Below are 16,124 nucleotides of genomic sequence, written 5' to 3'. Positions count from 1 at the left end.
CCTTGCTCCCACTGAATCGAGGTCCACATGCGGTAGCAGATATACAGGTGACGTAAGAGGTGCTACTGACCATTTTAGAATGTCAAAAAGTATTGTGTCAGTGTGTATTTACATATTGACATATACAATGAACCTTAATATAAGTCAATAAGCAATTTACTCCTCTGCTTCGCGTAGATTCCATAGATTTTGCATTTTCCAATCTAGATAAAGAAACTTTTTTGAAATCCTTCTCACATGCGTTCGTGTTGGAAGATCAACATCAAGTGCATTAACGCTGACAATTTAGCGACTGAGTTTCGTGGACAAAGAGCAAAGGTAACGGAGGTAAGTTTTTTAACCTATGTACTTCTTCATCGAGAAAGAAGAAAACAATGTCTCGAGTGTACTATATCCATGGTTTAATGTACGTCAAAGTTGAGCGTGATTTTGGTTGAGAGCACCAAAATTAGCCGGCTGTGGTGGCCGAGCGGTTCTAGGCACTTCAGTCCGAAACCGCGAGACTCCTACGGTCGCAGATTCGAATCCTGCCTCGGGCATGGATGTGCGATGTCCTTAGGTTAATTAGGTTTAAGTAGTTCTACGTTTTAGGGAACTGATGACTTCAGATGTTAAGTCCCATAGTGCTCAGAGCCATATGAAACATTTGAGCACCAAAATTCGAGTTCCTATTCATTCTCAAGCAAGTAGCATTCTCCAGAAAAAGTATGGGCGTGAAATGGTGCATTTATCAGTGAAAGCTGACCATTGGAAGTGTGTGTGTGTGTGTGTGTGTGTGTGTGTGTCTGTGTGTGTGTGTGTGTGCACGCATGTGTGTGCACACGTTTGTGCACTGATGAACCCTACCTTACACAGCTGAATGAACTGAAACAGTTAAAACACACACACACAAACATACACACACGCACGTATACACACACACACACACACACACACACAGTCGGTAAAGAGTTATACAGATGTATACACTGAAGGCGGAAGTTTGTGGATGTGTCTCTGGAGATATTAATCAAGTGGCACTGCAAATAAAATTTTGTTTCTCGTTTCTTCGTCTTATGAGTTTTCATATGGTTCATTATGTGTAATGAGTATAGCCCTGACGGTTGACTGTAAAGTACAGGCAACACGCCAGCGTTGGCTGTCTTGGTAGTCTGTTGGTGGTTTTGGTAGTCTGTGACAAAGTTACGGGAATGGATGAATGTAACGTCACGATAGTGGGATTTCGCATGACGTACTCACGATGACCAGTGTCTCTGTCACTTTCAGGTTAAGTAAAACTTGCGTGGTTTGCCAACCGGATGCGTGGAACCAAGCAACAATTACACGCTATCATTCCGACAACCACAAAAATGGCACTAGTCATTCCGATCGCTACGAATGCAAATTGCTTAAAAAACCAAGTACAGGAAAGAGACTGTTGAACGCCGAGATTACGTCCGCCGCTGTGGCCACAGGGGAAGCGGCCGGCCGCAACTTCCGCGGTATCTGGCCGATCTGCTATTTTCGCTTGCGTTCCGAAGAATGGGCGCCCGGTAACTGCGCAAATCGCGACCCTGCAGCGCAGGTATAAGAATGCCGCCGGCACGGGGGAAGGCTGTACTCCAGCCATGGCTCTCCGGTGCCGCTCCGCACTGCTGCTGCTTCTGCTCGTCCTGGTGGTCGTTCTAGCGGCGTTGACGGACGTCGCTTGGGCGTCGAGACCGCTCTACTTCCCCAAGCTCAAGGTCAACGCCTGCCCTCCGGGATCAAAATTCTTCGGCGGCCGTTGCAGAGTGGTCATCCACTGAGGTACTAACTAAACCCTCTACTATGTAACGTAACACATCTGTTGTCATCTCGTTGTCAACGGTTGTTCTGCCGGTGTTCCGGGTCTTCCCAACACAATGTTACCACGCCGTAGCTCGACGTCTTCATCAGGTGTTCACTGAAATACCCTGTTGGAAAGACGCGGACCACCGGCAGAACACCAGATCTGAACTAGAAGACAACGAATCGTGGTGAAAGTCTAAGAAATGGTTACAAGATCAATCAGAAAATCTGACTAGCAGTAAATTTCCCACATACATAAATATATTTATGAAACTAGCCCTTTACATGTGCCACATCATAAAGTGGTCAAAACGAAGTGTGCACTGCGCGGTTTGCATCCTCTATTTCAAATGAAGTTTAACTGTACGCGGGTTCACTAACAAGTGTAAGAAAATGTACCACTATCTAGGTGTTACACGATGTATTTCATGCCGTGCGGGATTAGCCGATCGGTCTAAGGCCCTGCAATCATGGACTGTGCGGCTGGTCCCGGCGGAGGTTCAAGTCCTCCCCCGGGCATGGGTGTGTGTGTTTGTCCTTAGGATAACTTAGGTTAAGTAGTATGTAAGCTTAGGGACTGATGACCTTAGCATTTAAGTCCCATAAGATTTCACACACATTTGAACATTTTTTTGATGTATTTCATAACAGACCAAGACCCGAGAATATAAACACTTATTGTTACCGAAATCTGCTGTAAACCCCAAACAACTTTTACGTTAAGATGTAACGAATTTACGTTTGCAATGTGATGTTTAGGCGACAATTATGTGAGTATGAGACATGATACAAAATCTCGGTTTACTGGACAACTACCTTGCAAAACATTACTTCACAATGAAAGTAAACGTAAAGTTCAATATCATTCTGCGTTTGAATCACCTGTGGCTTATCGCCAAGAAAAAAGTTTGCATACAAAGAGGCCACAAAACTATATCCACAGATAAAAACATTGGGAACGTACATGAAGTGTTAATTACTTAGATAATCGCTGATTATGATGGTAGTATTTAAGGCCAAAAATACATTAGAATAAGTTTTTTATGTGTGTTATAAAATTAGTTACGTTGTTTGTGTTTCTATCGTGCTCTAATGGTAAACGCCCTATTCGGTAAAATTCTTATTTGTCGACCTTTAACGTCGACAGAAATTTCCAAAAATGCTGAAAATTCGTAACCAGCCCATCCTTCATTTTTACGGGTAAGGCAGCATTCGAAAGGCATGTACTTTTCTTTATGAAATGATGCCAGGTGTTCAAAATGGTTCAAATGGCTCTGAGCACCATGGGACTTAATTTCTGAGGTCATCAGTCCCCTAGAACTTAGAACTTCTTAAACCTAACTAACCTAAGGACATCACACACATCCATGCCCGAGGCAGGATTCGAACCTGCGACCGTAGCGGTCGCGCGGTTCCAGACTGTTGCGCCTAGAACCGCTCGGCTTCCCCGGCCGGCGATGCCAGGGGTCGAAGAGCTGTATCCACAGGTGGAAGAACTGGAAACGTAAATTAAGTGTAAACTTCCATGTTACTTGATGTCTTGGCAGGATTAGACTGCTGAACAAACTTAGATTATCCATAAAATAATTACTTTATAAGATGTCATTATATGTTTAGAAATAGGTGACTTTCAATACTTCCATCGTGGCGATTCTTCAAAGATATGCTACCGAACCAGTACACCATGCAAATTATTTAAATGTAATATGAATAGAGGGACTTATATGTCTGTCTGGCGACTTTCAGCTTCTGTGTAAGAAAGTATTACACAGTATTTGACTAATCATTACATTACGTTGTTGATAGACTTTCAACTCTTAAACCATGTTTCCACGTAATTCGATTACGGAGGCAAGATCCTGACGACGATTTCTTTCTTCGATTAGATGGTGAACAGATGTAAAAGGGGGGGGGGGGGGGGGGAGCGGCAAAGTGGAGCGCATCCATAGAGAGTCGTGTAGTGGGATGTGGGATACTTGTTTGTGTGTGTGTTCATTTTAATACCTATTTTCTGTCATATCTTTTAGACTGGTGAAGAGGCTTTTGTTGCTGTGTGCTGCGTGTTAGGTTGGCACCAGAAGAGGGTGAAACTTAATAAACGACCACAGCTGATGCAATAAAAGTGTTAAAAAACTACGTTTGCCACACAGCGATTCTGGTTGAAACTGTTTAAAAAAGAAAACGACAATATTTTTGTGAGTAATGCATCGTATGTCAACTTAAAATTCCACCTAAACATCACCGTGCAGTCGTGTGTTCGTAATGCTGTAATGAGAAGTCTATTTAATTTCGATAGTAATTTTTTCACAATAAGCACCCTTGTTTCAGACGGTGTTGACGAGAGATAAATAGTGGAACAGTTTGGTGAAGTATGAGAAAAGGAAACTGATTGTAACAGTTCAGCATACATTCAGTAAAAACAATTTTTACTTGAGTCTATCCCGAGTTATTTTTGTGGACACCCAGTACCACAACTCAACTGTGACAGCCCCGTCCATTATTTCACTGTTGTATTTAACAAATGTCGAGTCCAATAGTTAAATTTATAGTGTCTTAGTATGTACACCACCGACTCATTCCTGAGTTTGGTGTCTGACTGATGGTTGTTTCCTCCCGTCGTTCAAAAGCAGTTTTTTTTAGCACGGCACATGACATCTATTCTATGACAGTATCTGCAACTAGTCTTTTCTTTAATGAATTTTCTTGTTTCCATGTTCTTTTTTGACACAGCTCTAACCAACTCAAGTACAATTTGAGAACCCCTCCTTAATTAAGCGAATCACAGACCTAACGCCTTATCGGTGGAGAACGATATCACAGCGAAAAATTAGCTTCGCAATACAGAGACGCTTCGTCGTGAAGTACTAGCTGTTATAACTGCGTTGACGTATGTTGCACAGCAGCGTAAGTTCACCCGCAAAACAATTTTGTTTATACCTATTATAAAACTTTCCTGTGTTTCAATGAAACTCTTATTTGAAACATCGCGGGGTTGTGAAACTCTTGCTTTTCGACACTTTATCATCAACATAAAATCATCTGAAAATGCTGAAAATTGGTAACAAGCCTAATCCATCATTTCTTTAACACCTGAGGCAGCATTCAATAATGGTCGTACGTTTTTTGGTTAAAGTTCGCACGTAGACGTTGCAAAACTGTAACCACAGATGAAAGCAGTGGAAACATACATTAAGTATAAAGTACCTGGAGGATCCGTGATTATAGCTATATGTAATATTTGAGTCCCGAGATGTTTTAGAAGAAGTGTACGGTATTTTTAACTTGGAAAACTAACTGCGGAAAGATTTTTGAAAGAAGGGTGCCTCATCTGAAGAACGCTGCCGGAAAGAATATTCGAATGCAAAGCTCTCAGAAATATTTCGATTTTCTCAAAATAGTTCAACGGATTTTCTGCGCAGGTTGGGTTAAACCTGTAACCCTGCACGGAAAAAAGACGAGATCGAATTCATCCGCTTGAAACATTATGGCCACATTGTCTGCAACCCGGGATTTTTATTTATCGACTTTCTAGTAACGAGTAATACAACAACATGCGAATTGTTTTTGTCCCACTGAACGAAATAAGTTGTAGGACGTGACGTGGTTTACGAAAGAGAAGGAACGTATGAACCAAAGTAGAGTCGCATACTGACGTAGGTATTACCCTGAAATCTTCGAAAGTGTATAGTATACAGAAATTAAATAATTTTTTAGTAAAATAGTTCGTGGTGCAGATCCACATCTGTGTGGTACGTCAAAAAGATCTAATGAGTCGAAGCCCACCTCCATTGCGTACCTCAAAAAATCAACGGAGAAGTCCACATCCGCTTTCAATCCATGTTTCTCAAATGCAACATGAGATACACGAATGAGCTGCAGTTGTCGATATACGTCAGTATTGCGAACTGATTTTCAATCCGGGCCAAGACATTTGCTGTGATTTTCTTAGGAATATTTTGCCCTTTGTATTGGTGCCCGATTTCTGTAATTATGGTTGTACTGCAATCTTAACTGTCATAAGAGTTTCAAACTTTTTCATATTCCTAGCGTGGTATAATTGCTGAGCTACTGAAATATACACATGGTGGTCTCTACGAGAATTAACACATACACTCCTCTGGAAACCTCTAGATTTAATTGGAGCATATAAATTAGTATTTCAGATATGATTCTGTTTATGGACAGAATTCGAATCCATAAGCTCTAAAATCATGCATTTATATATTGGAGGTAGTTATAAACGATTAAGAGCGATAATGGTATCATTCATGAACTTTTAATAATAAAAAGCTACAGTTTTATAACTTCACGAACATTCAACTGGAAAATCTGTACAGAATTGTTCAAACTCTATCTGATGATGTGAGAAGTTCTTTTTTCTACATTACATTCCGTCCAATAAATACTACACGAATACTAATATATAAGAAAAATTGGAAAATTTCAGTGGAGTTTACTCTTTAAGCGTTAGCCGACGCTGCTGTTGTATAATGACAGCTTCTTTATGAAACGAAATTGCTATTGCAAAATGTGTCATTGTATAATATCTCCATAAGAACTCCACTTGGAACTAAGGACTACACTGTGCCTAGTCTTATGCCGTGTCCCTGTTAGCACTCAGTTTAGCTTGCGGGCAATTAAAAATATTTCCCAGAAGCGAATCGTAACATGTCTCTTGCGGTTATTGCTTAACGTCAGATGAATGACGCTGTTCCACCGAAACCACCACTGTGACTCCACAGCATATCTGAATTGTAAAAATTTGGCACGTAAACGTTCTTTCTGTAAGTCGTAAAAATATGTTCCAGATTACTGAAAAATACCATTAATATTTTATCTAAGCTGTTCTTGCCCGGTAATAGAGTTTATTCATAACCAATTACATCAGGCACTAACATTCTAAAAGATTGTGGGATTGTGGTTGTTCTGCACTCGATACGATTACCGTTATACGAGGGGCGTTCAGAAAGTAAGCTCCGATCGGTCGCGAAATGGAAACGACTATGAAAATCCGATAAAGCTTTGCACAGATGTGTTGGGTAGTGTCTCTAGTATAACCCCAGTTAGCATCACGTCGCTCTTCTCATTTCTGAGCTCGCAGTGAGTGCGTAAAGATGTCTAGAAAATAGTGTCTGCCGCCACGTACGAGGGCCTGGTGAGAAATTTCGCCTGAAGCTATGCAGCTCTCTTCTTCAAGACAATTCTCAGCCGCATTCTGCAGGGGCAATGAAGATGCTCCTGCATCGTTTTCAAATGGAAATGTTAGATTACCCACAATACAGTCCGCAATTGTCTCCCCCTGAGTTTCATCTCTGGTCACATGAACCGCTGTCTTTGAAGACAACATTTTGACACAGACAACGAGGTGTAGGCCAGCGTGGAGAATTGGCGGAAAGCACTGGTGGCTGCCTTCTATGATGAGGCTATTGAAAAGTTGGTACAACGCTATGACGAAAGTCTAAGTCAGAACGGCGACTACGTAGGGAAGTAGCTGAAAGGTGTAGCTAATTGTTACAAGTAAAACATTTCTGATGTTCACTGTGGTTTCAATTTGGCAATCAATCGGAGCTTACTTTCTGAACAGGCCTCGTATTACAAATGCCTACAATATGATAATCCCTATGTAAACTTTTTCTTTACTTATTTTTCAGTAGCCTCTGGGTAAACCAATGAAGCCAATTCAAACAGAACAGGGCTGCCTTCGCAATGAAGAAATCATTCTCATCCACAAACTTCTTAGAAATTTGAGACACAAATTTCACATTCTTCTTCTGTATTATTTAAGCAAAGGAACCAAAATTACTTCCCCTATTATGTTAATAACCAGTTTTTAAATAACAGAAATAAATACACACACACTCACACACACACACACACGCACACCCGAATTCAAACTTACAGGGATGTCTGTCCGCTGAAGAAATCATTCTCTTACACAAATTGCTGAGTAATCTAAAACACAAGTTTCTGATTCTTCGTCTATAATATATAAATAGGGAAAGGAGCCAAAATCACTTACACTATTACGTTAAGTAATAGTTTCTAGCAGTAGCACACACACACACACACACCCTTTCCTTCTCTCTCTCTCTCTCTCTCTCTCTCGGTCCCTCACACACACACACACACACACACACACACACACACACACACACACACACACACAGAGAGAGAGAGAGAGAGAGAGAGAGAGAGAGAGAGATGTAATTTAGTGTCAACTTTAAACAAAAATTGCACAAGCAACATAAGAGTGTTTTTATTCACTGTAGACAAGCGTACTGACACATCCAGTGTAACTATTTATTAAATTTTAACCAACTCGATAAGTAGGCAGCATGATTCCTTTCCATGTGTACGGCAACCAGCGTGTAATATATAGTTGTACTGGTGTCCTCACAGTCGAAGTGTGGTGGCTGTGTTACGGTTCTACGGAGCTGTTGTAGGTAGCAATCATGCTTAAATTTCAGTCTGGAAATGGTCATTATGAGCTGCCTACTGCTCCCTTTGCCACTGGCCATACGTTTCTCATACCAATTTTCAGCATAAGATTGTGCTCTCGGTGTATGGGAATGGATCTGTTAGTGCCAGGTGCCGTCGTACAGATCTTCGATCTTCCAGTTCTTAGCTGATTTGCTTTTGACCCTGTCTCTGATCACAGCAATTCGGATAGATCAACAGTTGGAATGGGTCACTCTTCTACTCCTTTCTTTTGCTACGATCATCGCCAATTGGTCAGCCCTCTCATACCTTATTATTTGTCTGTAGTTATGATAAGGTAACAAGTATTTGCTATGGCAAATGACAACTTTCCTTGTTTTAACGAGGTGAGTGCTCTTAACGTGGAGAGTGTATCCTTTATTGCTACGGTACGGTCAGCTCGACTCGTCATATTGTATCTTAGCACCCCTTCAATGAGAGTTCCACCGTGTAAACCCTTACCTACTTCGGTAGTCGAAGTAGTCTACATGTTTCATTTTTAGTATTTACCGTTGATACTGCCAATGTGGACATCATACCTGGTTCCATCAGTACACACACACATACACATACACGTACACAAACACACACATACTTGGCCATTATTCAAGTCTTTCTAAATCCGAGTACTCTTTGTTAATATGTATCTCTAGTATCTGGTAGATTTTATCGTAGAGTTGCTCAAAACAGGTTATCAATCACGTTTTTTAATGAGATTCTGAAGCCTGATTAGCACTAAAATAGCCTCTACCAGTGCTGCTGCTGATTTTGAAGTCCAGTAATGAGCGTAAGATCGTTAATTTCATTTTATTTACCAAATCTGGCGTTGTAAGTGTCCCACAATACATTTTCTGTAGAGGTACTTTCTACATACTAGTAAAGGAGCTTCCATTGTTTCGACTAAGGCTCCCAACATCTTTATTTTGATACCTAACTAGTGTCTTCAGGAGCTACCTGGAAGATGTACCACACAACACGCAGGTGTAATCCAGATAACACGAGGCATACCTAAAGCTACAAAGGGTTATATGGTCCTTGTGTGTATCGTTGTGGTGTGAAGTACATGCAGAGCTTATCACATTTGGTAAACACTTATTACTACTGTTTCAGTCGATGTGATTGCGTCGAGAGGGTATGCTTACTGCCAACGTACTAGGTGCTGTGTAAGAAGAGTTCACTTGTAGCCACTGTGGGAGCTTTTCGTTTCCATAGATATTCTGCAGTATCCTAGTTCTTTGTTAGTAGATGCTTCGGACCTCACTGGAATTAATATCAAATTCCTCTACTGGACCTGTGACATTTGGCTGTAGACGAAATTTTGTGGTATCCACAAGTAAATGTACATTGTTGTACGCATTACTGTAGTCTGTTTAAAACTTCATTACCTGTTTATTTGTAAAACAACCGGATATCCAGTGACAGATGCGATAACTTGTCTGTCGTCCCCAGTCCTCGCTGGAATCCTTACTGAAATATGGGTAGTAGTACGAGGTGATTCACATGTCATTACAAACGCCTTTTAAACATGCGTTATAATATTTTATATAGGTTGAAAACAGCCTTAACGGTCTATGTGATCTACACGAGACGAACGTGTAAAACTGCTACAATGCGTATCGTTTTCATTCCCTTACAAACAATGTTTAAGATGTTTAACGGCATCTGTTTTCTCCTTGAAAGCCAGAAATTAATCAATCAGGCTACTTTTACCTGGTTTTAATACTATCTCTAGGTTACAGTGCCACTCCCCCCCCCCCTCTCCCCACCTCCCATGAACCATGGACCCTACCGTTGGTGGGGAGGCTTGCGTGCCTCAACGATAGAGATAGTAGTACCGTAGGTGCTACAGAGAGGTGTCTGTTGAGATGCCAGACAAACGAGTAGTACCTTAAGAGGGGCAGCAGTCTTTTCAGTAGTTACAGGGCAACTGTCTGGATGATTGACTGATCAGCCCTTGTAATATCAACCAAAACGGATTTGCTGTGCTGGTGCTACCAACGGCTGAAAGAGGGGAGAAATTAGAGCCACAATTCTTTCCAGGGAGCATGTAGCTCTACAATATGGTTAAATGATGATGGCATCCTCTTCGGGAAAATACTCCGGTGGTAAAACAATCCCCCATTCGGATCTCCGGACGGAGAACACTCAGGGGGATGAGGTTATCAGGAGAAAAAAAAACCGGCGTTCTAGGGATCGGAGCGTAGAATGTCAGATCCCTTAATCGGGCAGGTGGGTTAGAAAATTTGAACAGGAAAATGGGTAAGTTAAAGTTAAATATATTGGGAATCAGTGAAGTTCGATGGCAGGAGGAAGAAGACTTCTGGTCAGGTGAATACAGGTTATAAATACAAAATCACAAAGGGAATATGGAGGAGTAGATTGAAAAATAAATAACAAAATAAGAACACGGGTAAGATAATATGAATAGCATAGTGAACGCATTATTGTAGTCAAGGTAGACACGAAGCCCGCACCCACCACAGTAGTACAAGTTTATATGCCAACTAACTCCACAGATGAGGAGGAGATTGAGGAAATGTATGATGAGATAAAAGAAATTTTTCAGATAGTTAAGGGAGACGAAAACGTAATGGTCATGGGGGACTGGAATTCGATAGTAGGTAAAGGAAGAGAGAGAAAGGTAGCAGGTGAATATGGACTGGGGGAAAGGAATGGAACAGGAAGCCGTCTGGTAGAATCTTGCACAGAGCATTATTTAACCACAGCTAACACTTGGTTTCAGAAACATGAAAGGAGGTTGTAAACGAGGAAGAGACCTGATGACACCGAAAGGTTTCAACTTGATTACATAATGGTAAGACAGAGATTTCAGAACCCGGTTTTAAGTTCTAAGACAGTTCCAAAGGCAGATGAGGAAGAAGACCAAAATTTATTGGTTAAGAACTGTAGATTACAACTGAGGAAGCTGCAAAAAGGAGGGAATTTAAGAAGGCGAGACCTGGATAAACTGTAAGAACCAGAGGCTGTAGAAAGTTTCAGAGGGAGTAATAGGGAACGACTGACAAGATCATGGGAAAGGAATACAGGAAAGACGAATGGGTAGCTTTGAGAGACGAAATAGTGAAGGCAGCAGCGACAAAGCAGGTAGAAAGACGAGGGCTAGCAAAAATCCTTTGGTAACACAAGGGATATTAAATTGAATCGCTGAAAAGACGAAATATAAAATTGCAGTAAATGAGAGAGGCGAAAGGGAATACAAACATACAAAAAATGAGACCGACAGGAAGTGCAAAATGGCTAATCAGAAATGGCTAGAAGACAAATGTAAGGATGTAGGAGCATAAATCACCAGCGATAAGATAGATGCTGAATACAGGAAAGTTAGAGAGACCTTTGGAGAAAAGAGAACCACCTCCATGAATATCAAGGGCTCAGATGAAAAACCGGTCCTGAGCAAAGAATGGAAAGCAGGAAGGTGGAAGGAGTATATAGAAGGTATATACAAGGGAGTATATGCAAGGGAGACATACTATAGGCCAATATTGTGGAAATGGAAGAGGACGCAGCTGAAGATGAGAAAGGAGACATGATACTGCTTGAAGAATTTAACGAAGCTCAGAAAAACGTAAATCGATACAAGCCCCCAGGAGTAGACAACATTCGTTTAGACCTACAGACAGCCTTGGGAGAGCCAACCATGACAAAACTGTTCCATCTAGTGAGCAAGATGTCTGAGATAGGCGAAATACCCGCAAACTTCAAGAAGAACATAGTAATTCGAATCCCAAAGAAAGCAGATGCTGACATGCGTGAAAATTACCGACCTACCTGTGTAATAAGACATGGTTTCTAAATTCTAAAACGAATCCTTTACGGAACAGCCGGGTTTCCGGAGAAATGTAGGAACACGCGAGGCGATATTGACCCTACGACTTCTCATAGATGATAGGCTAAACCAAAATAAACCTAAGTTTATAGCATTCGTAGAATTAGAGGAAGCTTTTGACAATGTTAACTGGAATACACTAAAGGTGGCACGGGTAGAATGCAAGGAGTGAAAGGGTACTTACAATTTGTACAGAAACCAGACGGCAGTTATGAAGAGTCGAGCGGAAGCAGTGATTGAGAATGAAGTGAGCAGGGATGTAGCCTGTATCTGACGTTATTCAATCTATGTAATGAGCGGGAAGTAAAGGAAACAAAAGAAATATTTACACTAGAAATTAAAGTCCAGGGAGAAGAAATAAAATCTATGAGGTTTTCCGACGACATTGTAATTGTGCAAGAGACAGCAAAGCACTTAGAGGAGCAATTGAACAGAATGGACATGTCTTAAAAGGAGGATATAATATGAACATCAAAAAGGCAAAACGAGGATAATGGAACGTAGTCGAATTAAATCAGGCGATCCTGAGGGCGTTAGATTAGTAGTAGATGTGATTTTCTATTTGGGAAGCAAAATAACTGATGATGCTCGGTTGACATAAAATTTAGATTGGCGATGGCAAGAAAAGCGTTTCTGAAGAAAAAAAATTGTATTTCTAATATCGCATTTTGTCGGCAGTAAACAAGTGATACATCAGCCCAAGGTCGTGGTTTACAGATTTTATTATTGAATTAATCGTAATACTATATTGCGTTCCCCACATACTTTTGCTACCGGCAGTTACCTACTTCACCGTCTTCATAGCACTGCAGTTATATTAACTGTTGCTGTTTATTTTCTGGCTATCACTGAAGGCTTATGAGTTTCTTCTCGGCCGCGGTGAAGATTCTGCTTTGTCTGTCTGATTGTGCGTAGTGCTATGGCTACGTACTTGGTTACAGACGCTCTCTTTTCGAATTTCGCTGTCGAAAAGACCACTGTCGCCCATTTGTCTTCATTGTGTGGTGCATTGTGGATATGACCTTGGTTTATGGTTGCGTGTTTTCCCAAAAAGCATTCACTAACTTCATTGTAATTCGTCATACAGTTCAAAATGAGTGCATCAGTAAATAACTTAATAATGTGGCAATATAACTGCAAACAACATTGTGTCAGATGAGATATGTCTTCAACATCAATGGCTACCCCGCGTAAACTTCTCAGTTAGGTTTTTCTTTACCCGAGAATGATTGTTATTATTTTATTGGTATTGTTGATTCATTAATACAATTTTAATATTTCTGTTCACTTGTTTTAAAAGGTTGTCGGAATATAATGAAGCATTCCGCCATTATGTGCTACTGACGTAGAGTTCCAAAGGAAAACAGTGTAATAAGTGTATAATAATAAAATTAATTCAACAACATATCCAGCAAGAAATGATTTAAATGATTTACAGCTAAGAGTAAACGAATAACTATTGAAATCACTATTATGATCTATTTGTTACAGATTACTGTTAGTAATGCGGGCTATCGTCGATGCTCGGGATGAAGACGCAGATGTTCTTCACTCCAGGTCGTAGTACCGATACTAGAAACGTGTGCACTTGCTGCAGATCACTGTAGCCAACAAATGGCCGCAGAGCAACTTCTGCAGTTATTTATTTCTAGGTGAAGTGCAAAAGAAACAAAAAATACAAATAGCCATAAGTATTTATTGTATAATGTCATGTAAAATACGTACTGTATTTCGTATTTTAATATTGTGTGTTTCCATTAAAAGTGTAATTATTGAAAGTTTAGAGCCATTTTCTTAAAACTTCCAAAAGCCAAAGTAACAGTTAATATTGGCATATTTTTGTAGTTATCAAAATTCACTCAGTCACGTATGGTGTTCTTCAACAGAATCTATGAAACTGTCGTTGCCATGCCTTGTGCATTGTCAATACACTAGGATACCTAATTCACTTATTTTCTGCAAAGGAAAAAATGTACCTGTCATGCCTTTATAACATGTACCACATAAACGTTTCTTCCTGTACACAACAATGCTTTCTCTGTATGGCTAGATTATCAGTTTAGTAATCTAACCACACTAGTGGAACACTGAATATTTTTTTTTACTTTGCTCTGTATGATAAATCCACACATCAATTATTTTTAAACGTAATGAATCTCTGCCTCTTTAAATATGAAAGTATTATACAAAATACGGAAATACCAATATAAACAACACTGAGACAATCGTGATGATAATCGTCCAAAATAGTTTAAAAAATTTGCAAGATCTGAGTTAGCAGAATTATGTTCCACATGCTCTGTAATTTAATTAAATGATTACTACTCTAATGTGCTTATGTTATCTGTGTAGTGTGTTCTGTAACTGAGGCATGAGGCTGCGGAACAGCACAACAGATATTCAAACGATTGCACTGTTTGGGAAATGCCGACAATATGAGAATTTGATGGAACTCTGTTCAGATTATTATATACAGTTTATATGTAAAACTATCACTAGGATTACATTAGTACAATCCAGTAACATGGTTTCACAAAGTCTTTTCATCTTCAGCCACTATCCTCTCCCTCTCCGTTCGTATATCTCCCAACAATGCTTAAAACACGAAGCGGCACTTGCAAACCACTAATCTTTTCTGAAAAGTTTTTACAGAATGCCATTACCTATGTATTGGAGCTTCAATTTAATACTCAATGAAGGTATCTCACAGGTGTTTTATTTCTCAGACGTAAGAAAATTTCGAAAGATGACATAATCTTGTCAGCGTGGCCAATTATCCTGCCGTTTGCGATGAAACGGCATACGCTTGTAGTGAAGAAACACTTTGTTGTGCTATTATATAGGTGACAAAGCCATGAGAGGTGAATTTTCACAGTAGATAATCCTTCGAGAACAAAAACCTTATGTAACGATGTTACGATAGAAGTTTCGTGATACTATACAGTCAAAAAGACGTACAACATTCATTGCGAAATCTCTATCACAAGCGGCATTCTAATCTGCAGATTCCATACGTGGCTGCCACCAAGAAATCAGCAGCTGCACCGTGGCCTCGTTAGTGCTTCCGCGTAAACAAACAGCGGAAACTGCGATAAGACGTCTGCTTGCAACACGTCGCTTCCTGCACCACATGTTCGAAGGCACTGTCCCTCTTGTTCGAGAACATGCAGTGCAATGAAAACTCATCATTCCGCCTTGCGTGCATGTGACTGGGCTGGCTTCTGCTGTGCAGTATACCTTACCTTTTTAACGATGTTTTGCCGACAGTTCCTTACAACTTTTTTTTTATTTCATTTCAATACAGTGACGCGTAAAGAACCGCAACACCAACAATAAATTGTGATACAAACGAAAGTTGGTTGCCATGTTTCTATATCTGTGAGACGATGTTTATCCAAATGTCGTGCCAATCGCTTAAGAGTGGCGGTAGTGGAGCCACTATGAGGATGCAAATCATGCTTGCTTTAAATACATGCTGTAATGGTCGTGGGCGTCAGTTACTTTTCATATTGAACTTTGTGAGTTGACGTCAGGGAAGAATGCCTTTAAGTCGACAAAGACGTCATTATCAACACCTCACTGAGTTTTTACGAGGTCGCGTAACAGAGCTACGAAAACCTGCATGTTTCTATGCGATGTTGCAGAGAGACTTCCCAGAAATGTCAACCATGGACATGTTTGCTGGCAGCGGTTATGACGAGAATGTAAAGTCGCTAGAAGATCGGGCTCCGGATGGCCACGTACCACTACCACGAGGGAAGTCCATCGCATTCGGCGAATGACTGACGCATCGTACTGCATGTGTAGCAGTAAACTCTATTCATTATATTTTCAGCCACTTTAATTTTACTCAGTCAAATAAACTTTTCCTGTTTTAAATCCAAACTTATTGTTGTTGTTGTTGTGGTCTTCAATCCTGAGGCTGGTTTGATGCAGCTCTCCATGCTACTCTATCCTGTGCAAGCCTCTTCATCTCCCAGTACCTGTTGCA

General features: G+C 40.5%; 1 long non-coding RNA gene across 1 annotated transcript; it reads left to right on the top strand.

Moving 5' to 3' along the window:
• Nucleotides 1-1,488: 1,488 nt before the first annotated feature.
• On the top strand, nt 1,489-13,911 carry LOC126251598 (uncharacterized). Its single transcript, XR_007545760.1, has 2 exons — nt 1,489-1,788; nt 13,625-13,911. It is a non-coding gene; the product is annotated as an uncharacterized LOC126251598 (long non-coding RNA).
• The last annotated feature ends 2,213 nt before the right edge of the window (nt 13,912-16,124 follow it).

The sequence above is a fragment of the Schistocerca nitens genome, chromosome 4, assembly GCF_023898315.1.
Source record: "Schistocerca nitens isolate TAMUIC-IGC-003100 chromosome 4, iqSchNite1.1, whole genome shotgun sequence".
NCBI lineage: Eukaryota > Metazoa > Arthropoda > Insecta > Orthoptera > Acrididae > Schistocerca > Schistocerca nitens.
This window is presented reverse-complemented; position numbering and strand designations above follow the sequence as displayed.